Here is a 12,224-nt window from a genome sequence, read left to right as displayed (position 1 = left end):
TTGCAGCAATAATTTTTAATCAGGTGAAATCTCATGGTTTATACTGGTGAGGAAGGAATAGGACAGACCATTAGCAAGCAGTAAGAATAATCATTAAGGAGGGTCTTGGAAAAAGATTTTGATCAATAAGAAAACAAAATGCATGTAATTTGCAGTGATCTGCTCAAGTGCAGAGGTGGTATTCAGCAGGTTCTGACCAGTTCTGTAGAATCGTTAGCAGAAATTTTGAGTAGTTCAGAGAACCGGAAAATACCACCTCTGACTGGCCCCGCACTCATCTATTCTCAGCCTCTCCCAGCTGATCGGGAGGAAATAGGGACTTTGCAGTAACCTTCCCCTGGAGTGGAGTGGGAATGGAGATTTTACAGTATCCTTCCTCTGCCACGCCTGCCAAGCCATGCCCGCCAAGCCATGCCACGCCACGCCACGCCACACCTGCCAAGCCACGCCCACAGAAATGGTAGTAAATTTTTGAATCCCACTGCTCTAGTGGTATGTTAAGAGTAACAAAAAAATCCATCTGACTATTTTCAGATGGTTTTATTTATTAAAAGATTGTTTTAATATGAAACTCCTTTTATGGTAAATGTTCTTTTTTTAAAGCTTTCAAACAATCTGATCAGGACATTCCAATATATTAATACAGGTATCTCTTATTTAAATTAGCAATTCCCTAAAATGTACTTATGAGCTGGTTCTGGACTTCTGATGTTATCCTCACTGTGCTCACATGACTATATTTCTGGTGTTTAGCAACCAGATTGCCACAAAGTCATGTGATTTATTGGGCTGATGGTTTGGTCCAAAATACTCATAGGAATGAATTATCACATTTAACAACTATTGTTTTCAGTTAATGACTACAGTGTTTTGTTTAACAACTGCCAGAAAAAAGTTCATAAAATCAGATTGGTTATATAGATAGCTTGGCTTATGACCATTAGGACTTTCAATGGAAATTCCATTGAATTATTATAGATATACGTTGATAACTACGTATATTCATATCGAACCCCAGTGTTTGCACATAAAACCTAATATCATTTAACATTAACTATAAGTGGATGTAGTGGCTCAGTGGCTAAGATAGTGAGCTTGTTGATCAGAAAGGCCAGCAGTTCGGTGGTTTGAATCCCTAGTGCCACGTAACGGAGTGAGCTCCCGTTACTTGTTCCAGATTCTGCCAACCTAGCAGTTTGAAAGCATGTAAAAATACAAGTAGAAAAATAGGGACCACTTTGGTGGGAAGGTAACAGCATTCCATGTGCCTTTGGTGTTTAGTTATGTCGGCCACATGACCATGGAGACATTTTTTGGACAGCGCTGGCTTTTTAACTTTGAAACTGAGATAAGCACCACCCTCTAGAGTCAGGAACAATTAGCACATATGTGCGAGGGGAACCTTTACCTTTATATCTTGCATTGACATTGTATTGACATAACTTGTATCGTCATTGATGTAGACCAGAAATTGTTGGATTAAACAAAGTATCTCTTTGCATTTTGAAAGTATGGGTTTGATCGAAGTAATCTCAAATTAGTTTTAAGGCTGCTAGGGTTGATTCTATCATTGAATTCATTTAGTCAAGTCCCAATCTTAATAATGCAAAGATGGTTCCCTTTCAAAAATCTATCATTCTTCTCTGTAAAGTTGGCATTTCTTCCTAATGCCTTGGTGTCCTATCCTTAACAGGCATTTCATAAGAACAAACTCAACATAGTACGTTCAAAATGCTACAAAAAATGTTCAGTTCCACTTTCCCTCACTGATTTGGAGAACAAAGAGAATTTAATGATCTGTGACAGGACTGATATGCTTTGCATTATCATACAATTGTACTATAGAAGGATTCTAAAATCCAAAGTATAAAGAATATATTAAAGAAAACTCTGCACATTATATTTGTCAAAGATGACAGGACAGAGAAGGAAAGTATATTATGCATATCGATCAATTAAACCTGATAACAAATCTATTTGATATTCTGGAATTTTATAATATATATTTTGAGTACTGAATTAAGAGGCTATAAAATTACAGGCTGTCAACCCATATTAGCTTTATTATCCATCCTGAAAAAGGGCAAGTAATAACATGAAATTAGTGACTTAAGATGCAATATATTAAATCAGCCAAATGAAATACAGTGAGTGTTAGCATTTTGCCAGCAACTACACCAGTTTAACCCAGCCATCAAACTTTAATTCACTTCTAAATATTGATGATCCATATGGCTCTGCAAGCTGACATTCCCAAATTATCTTTATTTAACTAAAAACTCAATTTGGATTAATGCAGTCCTTGGCACTTTTAGAATTTTAACCATCACAAACAAACTTACATTCAAAAATTCAGAGATGGGATCAGAATTTACATGTTACAATACAATACAATAGCAGAGTTGGAAGGGACCTTGGAGGTCTTCTAGTCCAACCCCATGCCTAGACAGGAAACCCTATACCATTTCAGACAAATGGCTATCCAACATCTTCTTAAAGACTTCCAGTGTTGGGGCATTCACAACTTCTGGAGGCAAGTTGTTCCACTGATCAATTGTTCTAACTGTCAGAAAATTTGTCCTCAGTTCTAAGTAGCTTCTCTCCTTGATTAGTTTCCACCCATTGCTTCTTGTTCTACCCTCAGGTGCCTTGGAAAATAGTTTGACTCCCTCTTCTTTGTGGCAATCCCTGAGATATCGGAAGACTGCTATCATATATCCCCTAGTCCTTCTTTCTATTAAACTAAACATACCCAGTTCCTGCAACCGTTCTTCATATGTTTTAGTCTCCAGTCCCCTAATCATCTTTGTTGCTCTTCTCTGCACTCTTTCTAGAGTCTCCACATCTTTTCTACATTGTGGTGACCAAAATATATGTTGCCAGAATCTTAAGCGTCTTTTCTTCTTATAAAAAAAGAAAAAAAGAAAAAAGAAAATCTTGTGTTGTTGTGTAACAATGTCTGAAGACCAAAATATGCATGTAGGTGAGGAACAGAGGTAGTACTCAGCTGGTTTGGATGGGTTCACTCGAACCAGTAGTGGAAATTATGCGTGGGCCCCTTTCCACTCACCCAGGTGCTATGCCGTCCTATTTAGGCATGTTTTCAAGCCAAAGTGCATTTACGGAAGGGAATAGCCATAAATGATGGTGTTACAGATACAGTAATCTTAAACCAGGGAACAAGACAGGTTTGCCCTTTATCCCCAGTTCTATTTGCATTATTGATGGAGGTTTTGGCAAATGCAATTAGGGAAGATTCATTGATTGAAGGGATTGGGAGTACAGGAAAAAAAACTGAAATAAATTTATTTGCAGATGATATATTATTAACATTTCAAAATCCCGTAGTTACTATAGAGAGGATATATTTACATCTGAATGAATTTGGGAAATATAGTGGATTACAATCAAACTGGGAAGAAACAGAAATGATGTCATATAACCATAGTAAAGAAGAAGTGGAGATATTGAAAGGAAAGTATAAATTAAAAATAGTAGATAATATTAAATATTTAGGTTTTGACATCCCCAAAAATATTCAAGAGTTAAAGAATATAAATTATGAAAAGCTAAAGATATAAAAGATAAAATAGATAAATATGAGAAAGTAAAATTATCATGGTTTGGAAGAATTGAAATGATAAAAATGAAAGTTTTACCAAAAATTGATTTTTGTTTTGGATATCCCAATTAAATTTTCAGATCAAGAATTAAAGCAAATACAGAGGCTGCTGAAGATGTATTGTAATGGAGGTAAGAGAGCAAGAATAAGTAAAGCATTATGGTACGAACCACTAAAAAAGGGTGGGCTAGATCTTACAAATATTAGAAATTATTGGGTAGCTAATCAATTAAAGGTGGTCCCAGATATTATAGTAGTAACTAGAGATTTAATATGTAGAGATTTAGAGTTGAAAGAGTTAAGGGAAATAGGTGATCCTATAGAAACATATTGGTTTAAAAATCATATTAAAAAATTGTTAAGAGGATACAAAATCCCTTTTTAAAAAACTTGATGGAATTATGGAGATACTGATTAATGCCAGGAATTTCTCCTTTAACACCAGTGGTGGAAATGGAGAAATTCCCTAAGGTTGAATTGAAAGAATGGATTAGTAAACTAAAAGAAAATCAGATATATAAATGGGAAGACTGGAAGAACAAGATAAAGAATATAACACAACTAAAAAACATTTTAGCAGATATTAAATTGGTTGAATTTAATACAATTAGAGAGACGGATAAAAGTGGAAGAAAGATTCAAGGAGAAAGATAGGCAGTTAACAAAATTTGAACTGATTATAAAATAATATGAGATAAATGAATAATATATAGAGAAAGGAAGAATAAGAAAAATATATAGAATATTGACTGAATTAGAAGAGCAGGCAAAATGTTTAAAATTAATTTGGGAATCAGATTTGGGAGAAATAAAAGATAATGATTGGAAAAATATTTGGAATAGAAGAGTATATAAGAATATGTCAATTAGAGTTAAGGAAAATGGATATAAAGTGATATGGAGGTGGTATCTAACACCACGTAAATTAAATCAAATGGATGGTAAATATACAAATATATGTGGAGATGCAAGAAAGAGTTTGGAACATATAAACATATGTGGTGAGATTGTGATAGTGCACAAAAATATGGAACATGATGTTTAGAGAAATTAGAGCACTTTTGAATGTAAATCTAGAGATGTCACCGAGGATTGCATTATTGCTGCTGGTGGAAAAACAGGATATAAATGAAACAAAAAAGGAATGATTGTAAATTTGATAATGGCAGCTATATTAGTGATGTCTAAATATTGGGGACGAAATTGGGATATTCAAAGAAATGAGTGGTATAATGAAATTTGGAGTATGGTAACAAATGATAAATTAACAACAGAAACTAAACTTAAAAAAGCAATGATCAAAGTAAATAATTATAATGAAATATGGGGGGATTTTATAAAATCAGTTTTGGTGGAAGGCAAAGGAAATATACCTACTCAAGAATGTATGTTGTTTTGGAGTGTATAAGGGGACAATTGGAATATATTGCATATCTAAGAAATATGAGGGAGGGGAAGGTCTCTATCGGGTGGTGGTGCACTGTAATATGTGTTTTTTTTTTCTTTTCCTTTTGTCTTTCTTTTTTGCATTCTGTTGTATATGTACTGTTTCAATTATTTGTGTTTCTAAAAAAAAATTAAAAAAGAAAGAAAAGAAAAAACCAAAGTCTTGTATTGTTTAACAATGTCTGAAGACCAAAATATGTATGTAGATGAGGAACAGAGGTAGGATTCAGCCGGTTCAGATCAGTTCACCCAAACCAGTAGTGGAAATTGTGGGTAGCTCTACCCACTCACCCAGGCACTATTTAGGCACGTTTACAAGCCAAAGCACATGCGTGGAAGGCCAAACACATGTACAAATGCACACACTCATATTTCCAAACCTGTAGGGACAGTAAGCGAACACCACCCCTGGTGAGGAATGTATGTAGAACAGAATCCCAGATAACATAATACAATTAGTAAAACTATCATAATGTATAGGTTATTACCTAATTTAACACATTGCATATATAGACATATACAAACAACTAATTCCCACAACACTGCCAAACTATTTACTAAGACTGTATTACTATTCTCCTTTTCAAGCTTCCTGTTACCTATTTCTTCCCAAGGTGGCACAGTGGTTAAATGCAGCACTGCAGGCTACTGCTAGATCAGCAGGTCAGCGGTTCAAATCTCACCGGCTCAGGGTTGACTCAGCCTTCCATCCTTCCGAGGTGGGTAAAATGAGGACCCAGATTGTTGGGGGCAATATGCTGACTCTCTGTAAACCGCTTAGAGAGGCCTGAAAGGCCTATGAAGCGGTATATAAGTCTACTGCTATTATGACTATAACCTTGTTGCTTGTATCTTTATGGTTTATATTGTTTTATTTTGTTTCCTAGTATGATTTTGATTGCTTATTTAGTATCCTATGACTATCACTAAGTATGATTCTTGATGAATGTATTTTTTTTATGTACACTGAGAGCATAAGCACTAAAGACAAATCCCTTATGTGTCCAATCAAACTTGGCCAAGAAAGAATTCTATTCTATTCTATATAGCATTCTAATTTCCAAATAATCAATACTAGAGTGAGCGTTATATCACTTCGTGCATGATAAATAAAAATAATAATGCAAATCCTGAAAAAGCTGAATTAAAATGTGTTTACAATCTTTTAATTTATCACATCAGAGCTACATCTACAACCATAAAGTGAAAGACATGCTTAATTATAGCAAAATACAAATCTCTGGATATGACTATGACAACACAGTCAGCACACATTTAAAAAGCACTTACATCTGATGCAGGAATCTTCTGCGTTAGTCATTCTATTTCTGTTTTGTTAACAATATTATTATATTATATTCCATATAATATGTGGAAAGAATACAACATGAAAAAAGTGTCAGGAGAAGTACTGTGAACTTTACACAACCTTTGTGGATTTCCCGGAAACCTTCAGCATTGTTAGGTGACAAGGACTTGGAAAATCATGTCAAGCTTTGGCTACCCTGACAAATTTATTCAGATAATGTGTCAGTTCCATGATGGCTGGAAGGCTGGCAATCTTCAAAGGCATTTTCATCCACTAATGTCATAAAACAGGTTTGTGTGGCTTGCACCCACATTGTTCAGCATGATGTTTACTGCACTATTGAATGATAACTTACTCATTTAGTGAGCATTTGAAGTTACAGTGGCATTAAAAAAATGACTTATAACTGTTTTTTTACATGACTGTTTAGATTTATTAACATTTGTATGCCGCCCACTCCCTTGGGACTCTGGGCGGCTTACAGACAAGACAAAAAGAAACATATATTAAAAAATTTAAAATAAGGATACAAGTATTAAAATTTCACACCATGCATACAGTTAAAGTGGGGCTGGATACTAATCAACAGCCCCAGGCCTGCTGGAACAGCCAGGTCTTAGAGGCTTTACGGAAGGCCGGAAGAGTAGTAAGGGTCCGGATCTGTACGGGGAGATCATTCCATAGGGCCGGGGCAGCAACAGAGAAGGCCCTCCCCCGGGGAGCTGCCAACCGACATTGACCGGCCAATGGCACCCGGAGGAGGCCCAATCTGTGTGATCTTATTGGTCATTGGGAGGTAAATGGCAGGAGGCGGTCTCTCAGATAGCCAGGTCCTAAACCATGTAGGGCTTTAAAAGTAACGACTAGCACCTTGAAGCGCAGCCGGAGACCAATGGGGAGCCAGTGCAGCTCGCGGAGGATAGGTGCAACATGGGTGTATCTAGGTACACCCAATATCGCTCGCGCGGCTGCATTCTGGACCAACTGCAGTCTTCGAACACTCTTCAGGGGCAGCCCCATTTTGTAGCATCTGTGTGGTTACACGAACAAAATTTGGGTGCTTGGCAAATGAAATGTATTTGTAACGGTTGCGGTGTCCCAACCATTCTGACAAACCTTCTGACGGAGTCAGTGGGAAGCTAAATTCACTTAACAACTGTTAACTCATTTTAACTTAAGTGATTTGCTTAACAAACATGGTGCGATGACCCGGGGCATGAGATAACGCAGCCAATTCAAACCACCCCTTTATTTAAGAGCCACTCTGGCACAGTGGTTACAATGCAATACTGCAGGCTACTTCTGCTACCTGTCGTCTGCCTGCAATTTGGCAGTTCGAATCTCACCAGGCTCAAGGTTGACTCAGCCTTCCATCCTTCCGAGGGGAATAAAATAAGGACCCAGATTGTTGGGGGCAATAGGCTGACTCTGTAAACTGATTAGAGTGGGCTGTAAAGCACTGTAAAGTGGTATGTAAGTCTAAGTGCTAGTGCTATTATTGCTCCAAAGTTTCTCAAACGCTCCCACATTTTTGGCAAGTTCCAGAGCAAAGTGATATCTCTCTCTCTCTCCCTCTCCCTCTCCCTCCCTCTCTCTCTCTCTCTCTCCCTCTTCCTCTCCCTCCCTCTCTCTCTCTCTCTCTCTCCCTCTCCCTCTTCCTCTCTCCCCCCCCCTCTCTCTCTCTCACACACACGCACATACATCTCAAGCAGCCTCTGGCTGCAAATAGTCCAGCCCAACACTGTGAGCACCATGGCTGCAAAGCAAGAAATCCAGAAAGAATGCAAGGAATCCAGCATAGTTCAAATATCAGCATTCAATACTGCAGAAATTCAGCTTTTGCTCCAAACAAATATCCCTCCCCCATAGAGTCTCCTTAAAGCTCAGTCCCCAGGTATGCTTTGTGAAGAGGGATGGGGAGCTCTCCTCCTGAGTAGTTGGGTCAGTCTGTGCTGTTCTTGCCTTCTCTCCACTCTCCATCCTCGAGGATCAGGAGTGGGTGGACCTTGCTCATCGCCTGAGCGCTGTTTCTCATGTTCACTGCTTAGCCTCTCCTGGTCATCCTGCCTCCCTTCCTCCCTGCCTACAAGCCATCCAAATCCAGAAAGGCCTTGACCTGACTGGGCCTGCTCTTCCCCATTTTCCTCCCAAGCCAACGAAGCCACCCCCTCAATCTCTGTCTGCTCCAGATCTGGCTCATCTGCCTCTTCCAATTCAGGCTCCGACGAGGGCATGACATGTGGCAAGAAAGAAAATAAAATGGGGCAAACTCACTCAACAACTGTCTTGCTTAGCAATGGAAATTTTGGACTCAATTGTGGTTGATTACTTGTAGAGATGCTTGGCATCGGATATCAGATGATAAAACAAAATCCTGAAATTTTATGTAAAGCATGTCTATTACTAGTCCACAAACTGCTCAGGAGAGCTCAGATCCAGGGGGCAGGTATGTCACTTGTATGATAGATAAATGCATAATCAAATAGCTACCTTTTTTGGAACTCTTGGTGAAGATACTGAAGTGGAGAGCAGAAGAAATGCTTCAAAGATACAATAAATCCTCTTTGAAGTTGCTAGATATAGACACAACCACCTGGGAAGTCTTGGCACATAACTGCCTTACCTGGCCTCATCCACAAGTTTATCAAGCAAGGCTTGCTGCTGAAGAAAAAACAGAACATGTTCTTCTCCAGTGCATGAATTACATTCACAATAGCCAAATCTTACCATTATTGCATAAATATTCAGGGCACTGAGGACAATTTTACATCTCCTTGCTGCTTTCAAACACCAACCCTTCTATAACATACAAGGTTCTGCAGAGATATGTCAGCTTCTGCAGGTTTTGTAGAGATCTATCAACTCACCTGTGTGATATAAACCAGTTTTAATGAGCATTAGCTTGTTATGCTAAAGCAGGGATATCAAATTCATAGCCTGTGGGCTGGATGTGTCACACGCTGGCCACGCCCAGACCTGGTTTAATGAAGGGGAAATAAGTTGCAATATGTCACGTGATGCCACCGTGACGACACGAGTTTGACACCCCTGTTCTAGAGCAAGTTTAACTTACCATGTTCTTTTAGATCCCATCTATTGTTCCTCCTCCTTTTAGGGTTTAGGGTTTTTTCACTTTTTATATGTATTTTTTAAGTTTTGATGAACCTTTTTATATTTTTTTGTACTTCACCCTCTTATACTGGTTTTTGACTGTAATAAAAGTTTGATCTGATTTGATAAATGACGTAAGGGTGGTCTGAGTAAGACCAGAACTACTAGCAGAACAATTTCACTGCCCACTCCACATAGGTGTTCAACATGTGTGAAAAAATTCTGGGTCCAAAATTGGCATATTCAGTCATCTTTGGACATACCATATTTAGTCTTAATGTGATTTTTTTTAAAAAAAACAAACCCAAACCATCATGGTATCAAGATCTTCCTCAATAATATTGAACAAACAACATTAACATTAAAAAGCACGTTATTTAAGCCCATATTTTGTTAGCGGAGTAAAGGATAGGAAAGGCTATAATTTAAAAACTGTCTTGCTGAAAAGTAGTTGTCACAGAATGCACAGAATGTTTGATACAATTTGTAATGCTACAGAAGTGTACAACCAAGATAAATCTTATGCTATCGGCACAATGCAAGAATTTTAAAGTCAATTACTGTATTTTTCAGAGTATAAGACATACCAGAGTATAAGACGCACCTTCATTTTCGGGGAAGAAAATAGGGGCAAAAAATTATGTCCACCAGGTATTCATCTGGCTAGCGTCCTTACTCTGGTTAGCTTCAGCACATATGTTTGCTGGTTTTGAGTGCATGCATGTTCACTTTTTATCCCCTGGTTGGGGATAAGCAACAGCTTCTAAAGCACAGCTGATGGTTGGAGGGAGCAGCAATGAGAAAAGCAGACAAAACATGGACAATCGCTTCACTTGTTAGCGCCACATTAGGGCTAAAAAAAAGCTTTGAAAAAAGCTACATTTGGAGTACCCAAATTTTCAGCCTCTTTTTTGGGGGGGGGGAAGTGTGTATTATACTCTGAAAAATGGTTCCACCACAAAACCGCGGTAGACTAAAGCGCGCTCGACGAAAGCGCGTACGTGACGTCATCACAGCGCGACGAAAATAGCACGCTGTGAACGGTAAAGTTAAAATTAACGCGTAAATCTAAACCTAACCCCCCAAAACCTAACCCTAAACCTCACCCTAAACCTAACCCTTAACCTAACGCTAAACCTAACGCTAACCCTTAACCTAACCCTAAACCTAACCCTAACGCTTAACGTAACCCTAAACCTAACCCTAACCCTTAACCTAACCCTAACCCTAAATCTAACCCTTACCTTTACGTGAATCGGCTTGCTTTAAAAGCGCTTTTTAAAGCGCCCTTTTTTCTCCGCGGTCGTATTTGTCGCGCTGCTGATGACGTCAGGTACGCGCTTTAATCGGGCGCGCTTTAGTGGACCGCGGTTTTGTCGTGCCACGTGAAAAATACGGTATTTGAATCTATTAAGTCTCTTAACCAGATCTGACCATCTAATTAGCTTTATTTAAATCACAATAATTACAAAGTCTCCTTGATATCGCAATAAATGTTGCTAAAGTTGGATTTAGTTAAATCTGTTGAATAAGGAATGAAATGTCTTAAGGTTATTATAATTGTTTAAAACAAAAGCAGTATCCTAAGTTTCATTTTGTTTAAGACCCCAAAACAGAAATACAATGCTTTCACTAAAAAAATATTTGCATATATAGCCTGAAAACTGTAATAGGAAATCTGAAACTGCATGAAGGAATTACCAGCTACAATTGTTTCACACTTACTTTCAGTATCTCAGAATAAGCCTGTTAATAAATATTTGCTTAGAACAGTCAAAGAAGATTATAAACAGCATTCATCACTGTAGTTGTGTGGCTTGATGAATTCAAACATGATTCCTTAGGGTAGTGATCAGATATTAAAGAATAATAAAGATGTCATCTAATTCATTTAATAATTTCTTGGGGAATAAGCAAATAAATAATTCCCTTTTTACTGGGAAAGGAAAAACGGCAGAGTAAGCAGCAAAGGTTTCCTATTCAAGCAGAAAATCTTACTCCCTAGGAAAAATACTCTCACATATTATATATACCAAGAGTCAATTCTTCTATAGCCTGACATGATAAATGGATGATGAAACTGGGGGAGCAACACTGTTATAAATGTTATCTTTCAAAAGCTTCACAGAAGAAGCAGAAAATGAACAGACAAAATTGAACTGAACCCCTAAACCTCCCACCTATAGTAAATGGGAGAATTTACATTGAGAACACTACTCAGATATGAGGCAAGATCCTCTGAATTGAACAAGAAATTGTGGCCCCAGGACAGAGCATTTGCTGGCTGGGGAATTCTGGGAGTTGAAGTCCGGACATCTTCAAGTGGCCAAAGTTGAGAAACACGGCCCTAGACAGTATACAACTTCCTTAATTTTGATCTGCTGAATTTTGTAAATGAAATGATACAGTAGGAGGAATCTTGCTAAAGCATTATTGTTGGCTTTATTTTCCTGTGCTGTGCAAATCTAGTCAGCTGTGCTATATTAAACCATCATTAAATAATCTATTTATGCAGATGAGCTGCACTTTATTAGCGTATGTTTAAACAATCCATTTTATGTAGCTGAACATCTTAATATGTGAACTTACTACTCTTTAGGCCTAGATGTAAAAGATAGCAACATAAGTATGTATAAGTGAAATGCAGGTGTTTATTCCATGTTAATTACCACAGAAAACTGATAATAAGCTGATAATTATTATTATTTAATTAGAAAACACACATTATGTAGGTAG

General features: G+C 37.8%; 1 protein-coding gene across 9 annotated transcripts in view; it reads right to left on the bottom strand.

Moving 5' to 3' along the window:
- GRIA4 (glutamate ionotropic receptor AMPA type subunit 4) overlaps window positions 1–12,224 on the bottom strand; it is a 291,186-nt gene that overhangs the window by 202,411 nt on the left and 76,551 nt on the right. The gene's annotated exons all lie outside the window — the stretch shown is intronic.

The sequence above is a fragment of the Thamnophis sirtalis genome, unplaced genomic scaffold (assembly GCF_051295495.1).
Source record: "Thamnophis sirtalis isolate CommonGarterSnake01/CBP01778 unplaced genomic scaffold, rThaSir2_p1.2 scaffold_8, whole genome shotgun sequence".
Taxonomy (NCBI): Eukaryota; Metazoa; Chordata; class Lepidosauria; order Squamata; family Natricidae; genus Thamnophis; species Thamnophis sirtalis.
This window is presented reverse-complemented; position numbering and strand designations above follow the sequence as displayed.